A 6,946-nucleotide genomic window follows, 5' to 3' on the forward strand; every position below is an offset into this window, starting at 1 on the left:
GGCACCCACAAATTCAATGAGCAAAGCCGGCAGGTGGCAGCAGCACTGCCTCCAAGACAGGAGCAGTTCAGCCCCGCCCTCCACAGCCAGTGAGCAAGGTAACCTTTACCAGGGGGCGGGGGGAGTCTCTCTGCCTCCAAGTCTGAGCCCCTCCCCACAGAAAAGGGTGCCTTGCTGGGTGCCGAGAGGAGGAAGAAGAGGAGCCGCCACTGCCAGCTGCCACAACTCACATGCCTGCACATTGTGCAGTACTCTAATGCCAGTGTCCTGGAAGAACCAAAGATCACCAGTGCCAAAGCAATGATTCTTCAACATTAACTTCGTTGGACTGGTCATGTTGTTCAAATGCCTGATTATCATCTTCCAAAGCAACTACTCTATTCCAAACTTAAAAATGGAAAGCGTAATACCTAATACTGGTAGTCAACAAAAGAGGTTCAAAGACTCTCTCAAGGCAAATCTTTAAAAAAAGCAGTATAAACACTGACAACTGGGAAACACTGGCCTGTAAGTGCTCCAATTGGAGAACAGCCTTTACCCAAGGTGTCATGGGCTTTGAAGACGCTTGAACTCAGGATGAAAGGGAGAAATGCGCTAAGAGGAAGGCACGTTTGGCAAACCCTCACTGTGATCAACTCCTGCCCGGACCGTGTGGATCCAGAATTGGCCTCCAGAGTCACTTACAGACTCACTTTTAAAACTGTGTTTATGGAAGACAATCTTACTTAGCTATGAGTGATTGCCAAAGGAAGGAAGGAAGGAAGGAAGGAAGGAAGGAAGGAAGGAAGGAAGGAAGGAGAATGACATAGTGTGTGTGACGCCACACGCACAATGCACTTCATGTCACATTTTCGGAGGAGCCCCCCTCCAAAAATGTGATGCAACATTGTACGTCAGGCATGACATTGGATGTCCCCGTTATGGCGGCAGGTGCCCACAATCCTGAGGGTGAAATGGTGCCCCTGGTCCAAAGGTAACATTTATATCCATTGCTCCACCTTTTGGCTTGAGCTCCACCCACTGATGACATGTGGCCCTCAGCCAGCTGCCCAGAAAGCAGCGAGGCTCTCAGGCTGAAAAACTTTCCCTACCCCAATCGAATAAAACAACGGACATTTAATTTCCTTACCTAATCAATCGGAACCACCAACTCTAACCTACACACTCTCCAGTGTGATTCTAGCCAGCTCCCTGTTCATGACTGGCGCTGGAGGTTGTCAAAGGATGGGCAGTTACCAGGGCCCAAACGCAGGAAGGTGCCAACTAATTAAATCCTGGCTTTCTCTTGGAACAGGGTCTTTGCCAGGTTAGAGGCAAGGCCTGCTGCCTCCAACCAGCTCAGGCCCTGCATGCATCAAATGGGCCCAGCAGAGTCTCCCGCGACGGTGCAAGGAAGTGGCCGTTTCTCTCTGGGAAAGGAGGAAGTTTGCCATTTCTTCTCTTCCTTTTCACTTGCTTTCTCTTTTTTAAAAGAAGTTGGAAGTTTCACCGGCGCACATGGAATGAATGCAAGGCATGACCAGTCTCTGGTGGGATGCCAAGGGAATGAGAGAGAGAGAGGGAGGGAGAGGGAGAGCGCTGCTGAATGTTAATGATTCATTACTGCTTGCAAGGCCTTTGTCTCCCTTTATCCGGTCCACTATAAAAGAATTAATTGGACAGAAAAATGGCAGGCTACAGAACCGACAACTAATTGCGGCACTCTGAATGCCTGATCACATGTATGGCAGAGGGGTGGAATTCCAGACGGTCCCCTTTTGCCGAGACTTCTGGAATCATCATCATCATCATGATACTGGCACGTCACCCCCGCTTCGTATTTTGGAATCCCAGCTAGGAAAAGGACCGAGTGCTGACAGGGTGATCCAACCAGGCTCTGCTGCCGCCCATTTTCACCCGTGTGGGCATTGCACTATGGAAGTAAGGAGGGACCAGCCTCAAACTTTGCCCTGGAGAGAGAGAGAGAAGCATTGTCTTGCTGATCCCCACTCAGTGGTAGGAGTTAGCAAGCCGCACCCCGCACCGACTGCAGTTTGATTTGGAATGCACACAGACAAAACTGTTTCTTTGCCAAATAAACCGTTGTTTTAAACCTAATCCCACTCTGAAGAACATGTCCCATAGTTTTCCTAATCTAAGGTGGCCGTGTGTCCTATGTTAGGGAGGACGGTTCTTTATTTGAACGGCAACGTCTGCTGTCAGTGTGGTTTGTAGATACAGAACCCTAAGAAGGGAGATTGGGTGGGTGGGAGGCTCTTGTAGTTGCCCCTCAGGCAGGAGCACCCGAACATCAGACTGAACAAGCACCTGGGCACAGTCTTCCTCACTAAGGTGAGATAGACTATAGCGAGAGAGAAAGAGGCGGGGCTACATACACACCATGCATTTAAAGTATATTTAAGGCACACACACACACACCCTGCAGTTCATCCTGGGAACTGGAGTTGCTTAAGGGTGCTGGGAATTGTAACTCTGTGAGGAGTGAACTGTTAAGTTGTGGGTGAACATATCAGACGACACAGTGATTCTTCAAACAGCTCTTGTTTATTTCACAGGTCAGAACAGAACTGAACTGAAGGGTTCAGCCAGCCTGCTTATATAGAGCTCCAGTACAACGCAACTGTAACAACTTTCTGTAACTATCCAATCACTGAACGTCACTTTCAATCCCTTATTTGCATATGTGGACCTGAGTGAAAACTATCTACAGTATCCCCCTGCTGGCCCACGGTGAGAACTTCAGTACATAACATAAACTATGGTTCCCAGGATCTTAAGGGAGGGGAGTGTGCTCTGAATGCACTTTAAATGAATGGTGTGTACACAACCAAATAGATAATATTATTCTTGTTATAGGCCTCTTCTGCACTATATGTTTCAAGCAGCATCATGTCACTTTTAAACAGTCATGGTTCCCCCTGCAAAGAATGCTGGGAATTGTAGTTTGTTCAGACTGCTGAGCATTGTTGAGAGACCTCCTATGTCCCCTCACAGCTGCAATTCCCAGAGTCACCTGGGAATTGTAGCTCCTTGAGGGGAACTGGGGTCTCCTAACAACTCCCAGCACCTTTAACAAACTATAGTTCTTCCCAAGAGGGGAACCCTAACTGTTGTGGTATGACACTGCTTGAAATGTATAGTGTGCAAACAAGGCCATTGTAACTATTTCTAAATTTGCATCTGTACAGATAAATGAGCAGGTGCAAATTCCATGCAAATCTGTGCCCTCATTTTATTTTTCCTTGATGCATTTCCTCTTTTTACAGCAACGTGTCAATTGTTATCCTAACATAATCACAACCTCTGACTTCCAATGGGCCTGGAGGCCCCTGTGCACTTCCCCACACTGCTCACCCTAAAACTTTTGAAAACTTCCAGGGGAACAGGTGAATGAGGAAAGAGATGTCAGGAACCAGAGGGGCATTCCCCAGAAAGAGATGCTGCCCCTGACCCTTCCATGCTTTGAAGAGGACTCATTGTTCTTTGAAGGAACAAGAACCCCACCTGAAATGATGCCCAGACAAAGGAATCTGAAAAGAAAAGAATGATTCTTCCTTAATCTTACTGAACAGAGAAGTATAATTGTGGATTCTTCCCATCTGTGCTTTTCAGAAACAGAACTTCTGGTTCCTCTTCTGCAGTCCTGCTGGCAATGGATTTGTGGGACACAATGGGGGGGGGGTATTTTAATGCCTAAGAGACAATGGCTGTGCTGTGAAGATTTCCCCTTAAGAAGTGGGTGTTTGGATACCCATCCCTGTTATGGCTCAGCTTGTGTGAGGTGAACAACTTCCTTTTCTCTGTCCTCAATCTTCCAATGTTCACCTTCACTGGGTGACCTCACTGGGTTCTATTATGAGAAAGGGAGAGAAACTTCTCTCTGTTCACTTTCTCTGGGTGATGCATTATTTCACAAATCCCTTGCCCCTTATCCCCCCCCCAAAAAAATGTGTCATAGTGATTAGAGCATTGGACTAGGGCCTGGAAGAGACAAGAGTTCAAAGCCCCACTCATTCATGCAGCTCACTGGGCGACCTTGAGCCACTCACTATCTCTCAGCCTAGGCTACATCACAGCGTTGCAGAGATTAAATGAGGAGGACAATGCATGCCGCCTTGAGCTCTCTCTCTCACACACATATCAAAGATTTATCAAAGAATTGTAGAGTTGGAAGCGACTCTGAGGACCATCTAGTTCAGGGGTAGGCAACCTTAGGCCCGTGGGCTGGATGCGGCCCAATCACCTTCTCAATCCAGCCCGTGGACGGTCTGGGAATCAGCGTGTTTTTACATGAGTAGAATGTGTGCTTTTATTTAAAATGCATCTCTGGGTTATTTGTGGAGCATAGGAATTCGTTCATATATTTTTTTACAAAATATAGTCTGGCCCACCACATGGTCTGAGGGACAGTGGACCGCCCCATGGCTGAAAAAGGTTGCTGACCGCTGATCTAGTTGAACCCCCTGCAATGAAGGAATATGCAGCTGTACCACACAGGGATCAAACCTGTAACCTTGGCGTTATCAGCACCACGCTCTAACCAACTGAGCCATTATGAAACACACACACACACACACACACACACACACACACACTTCGGATTGCATTTGGCATTAGCCTACACAGAGTAGACCTATTGAAATGAATGGGCATGAACAAATAAAGTTTATTCATAAACCTGAGTAAATGTTAATAAGACCTGACCCTTCCTTTTGCACCCGCTCTGCAGGCAGCGTTGCTTGACGGGCTCAGCACCATCTAAAACTGCGTCTTCCAAAACAGGGATAATGTGTCTTATTAGAAGGGGCCAAATGCACTCACTCTGTTGAGTTGTGACGGATTTCTGCAGGTCAGGCAGGCGGCCTGTCCCAGCACATTTTGTCCTGCTTGTTTGGCTGAGTCCTGCCTGTTTCATTCCTTGCAGCTAATTAAAAAATAATAAAGAAAGCACCTCTTGGAAGGCTTTCAACCGCCAAGCCAGCTGAGGAGCCAGAAGTGGCTTTGGCACTTGCTCTGCTCGGGAATATCGGGCTTGGTGGTTTTTCCCTCCCGGGGACAAAATGGGACATGTTGAGCAACTGACTCCCTTTTCTGCCAGATATCGCTGCCCTCAACAGCCACTGCAGCAGAAGCTGAGGGAACAGGAACAGGGGAAGAAGCCTTGAGCCAGACTGTCGGTCCATCTAGCTCATTGCTGGCCACATTCACGCCATACTTTTGAAGCGCTTTAAACAGTTGTGGCTTCCACCAAAGAATCCTGGGAGCTGTAGTTCAGACCCTCCAAGTGTCCATATTTTCCAGGGACAGTCCTGGATTTATAGAAACCGTTCCAGTTTCTGATTTGATCCCGGAATGTCCTGCCTTTCCTTAGGATGTCCCTATTTTCATTGGAGAAATGTTGGAGGGTATGGAGTTATGCAAACCCCAAGCCAAGGAGATAAGTAACTATAAAACCTTTAGAAGACATCTGAAGGCAGCCCTGTATAGGGAAGTTTAAAAAACAACAACACTTGATGTTCTATTATGTTTTTGTATATGTTGGCAGTCACCCAGTGTGGTTGGGGCAACCCAGTCAGATGGGTGAGGTATAAATAGTAAATCATTATTACTATTATCGGTGCTTTTTTTCTGGGGGGGACACATGGGTACACATACCCCTTAGCGTTTTGTGAATCTTTGTACTTTTGTCCATTTACTGTATTTAGTTTTCCCAATTTGAACTATAAAATGGTGATTTTATTGAGTCAAAATGAGACTACCCCTAAACATTTTTTTAGAAAAAGAAGCACTGAGTATTATTATGGAAAAGGAGGACATCCCTTTTTTCATTAGAAAAATGTTGGAGGCTATGGTAAATTGACCCCTGGCCATTAGGTCCAGTCGTGGATGACTCTGGGGTTGCGGTGCTCATCTCGCTTTATGGCCGAGGGAGCTGGCGTACAGCTTCCAGGTCATGTGGCCAGCATGACTAAGCCACTTCTGGCAAACCAGAGCAGTGCACGGAAATGCCGTTTATCTTCCCACCAGAGCGGTACCTATTTATCTACTTGCACTTTGACGTGCTTTCAAACTGGTAGGTTGGCAGGAGCAGGGACCGAGCAACAGGAGCTCACCCCGTCACAGGGATTTGAACCGCTGACCTTCTGATCAGCAAGCCCTAGGCTCTGTGGTTTAGACCACAGCGCCACCCGAGGCTATGGCAGTTTGTTACAAATGATGAGAGTTGTTGGAAGATCCCTATATTTCCCTCTCAGGGCATAAATATTAGGAGTCTGGCATTCTCTCTTTGCCAAGATAAAAAACCTGAGATGGATTTTGCCATCATGCAAATATTCAGTCTGGTTCTCTTCTCCCTACCATTTGGCGATTGGCTGCTGGCTCTGGGAGCGTGTTGCTTGATTTGCAAAGGAAATTAGGTGCAAATATTCTGCCTTATTACCAAAGACAGACAGGACAGTTCAAAACCAGTCTCATGCCAGTGGATGAACTGCGCTCGCTTCCAGGTTTCAGAACTGGCATTTATGATTAGTGTTGAAGAGCTACCCTCACTGTTGGAGGCAGTGTGCTTCTGAGCACCAGTTGCTGGCAATCATGAATGGAGAGAGCACTGTGGTCACACTCAAGTCCTGCTTGGCATTTGGCTGGGCACTGTGGGAAAAGGATGCTGAACTGGTGGGCTGTTGGCCTGATCCAACAGGACTCTTCTTGTGTTCATGGTAGCGGTGTTATTCCTTCAGGATCAGGGAAAGTATCTTCTGAACACCAGTTTCTTGGAATCACAAGTGAGCGCTGCTGTCGTACTCAAGTCCTGCTTGAAGGCTTCACATCAGATTCTGACTTCTTATGTTAACCTGCTGCCCTTGGGTTTCATGATGGAGTCATTCTTGGACAGAAGGTCATAATATGCCAAACGATCTCACACACTGGAGGAACCCAGCATCGCAGC

General features: G+C 47.2%; 1 non-coding gene across 1 annotated transcript; it reads right to left on the reverse strand.

Annotated features, from left to right (window-relative positions):
- Positions 1 to 4,485: 4,485 nt before the first annotated feature.
- Positions 4,486 to 4,563, reverse strand: TRNAI-GAU (transfer RNA isoleucine (anticodon GAU)). Its single transcript has one exon. It is a non-coding gene; the product is annotated as a tRNA-Ile (tRNA).
- Between the last annotated feature and the right edge of the window lie 2,383 nt (positions 4,564 to 6,946).

The sequence above is a fragment of the Podarcis muralis genome, chromosome 14 (genome assembly GCF_964188315.1).
Source record: "Podarcis muralis chromosome 14, rPodMur119.hap1.1, whole genome shotgun sequence".
Taxonomy (NCBI): domain Eukaryota; kingdom Metazoa; phylum Chordata; class Lepidosauria; order Squamata; family Lacertidae; genus Podarcis; species Podarcis muralis.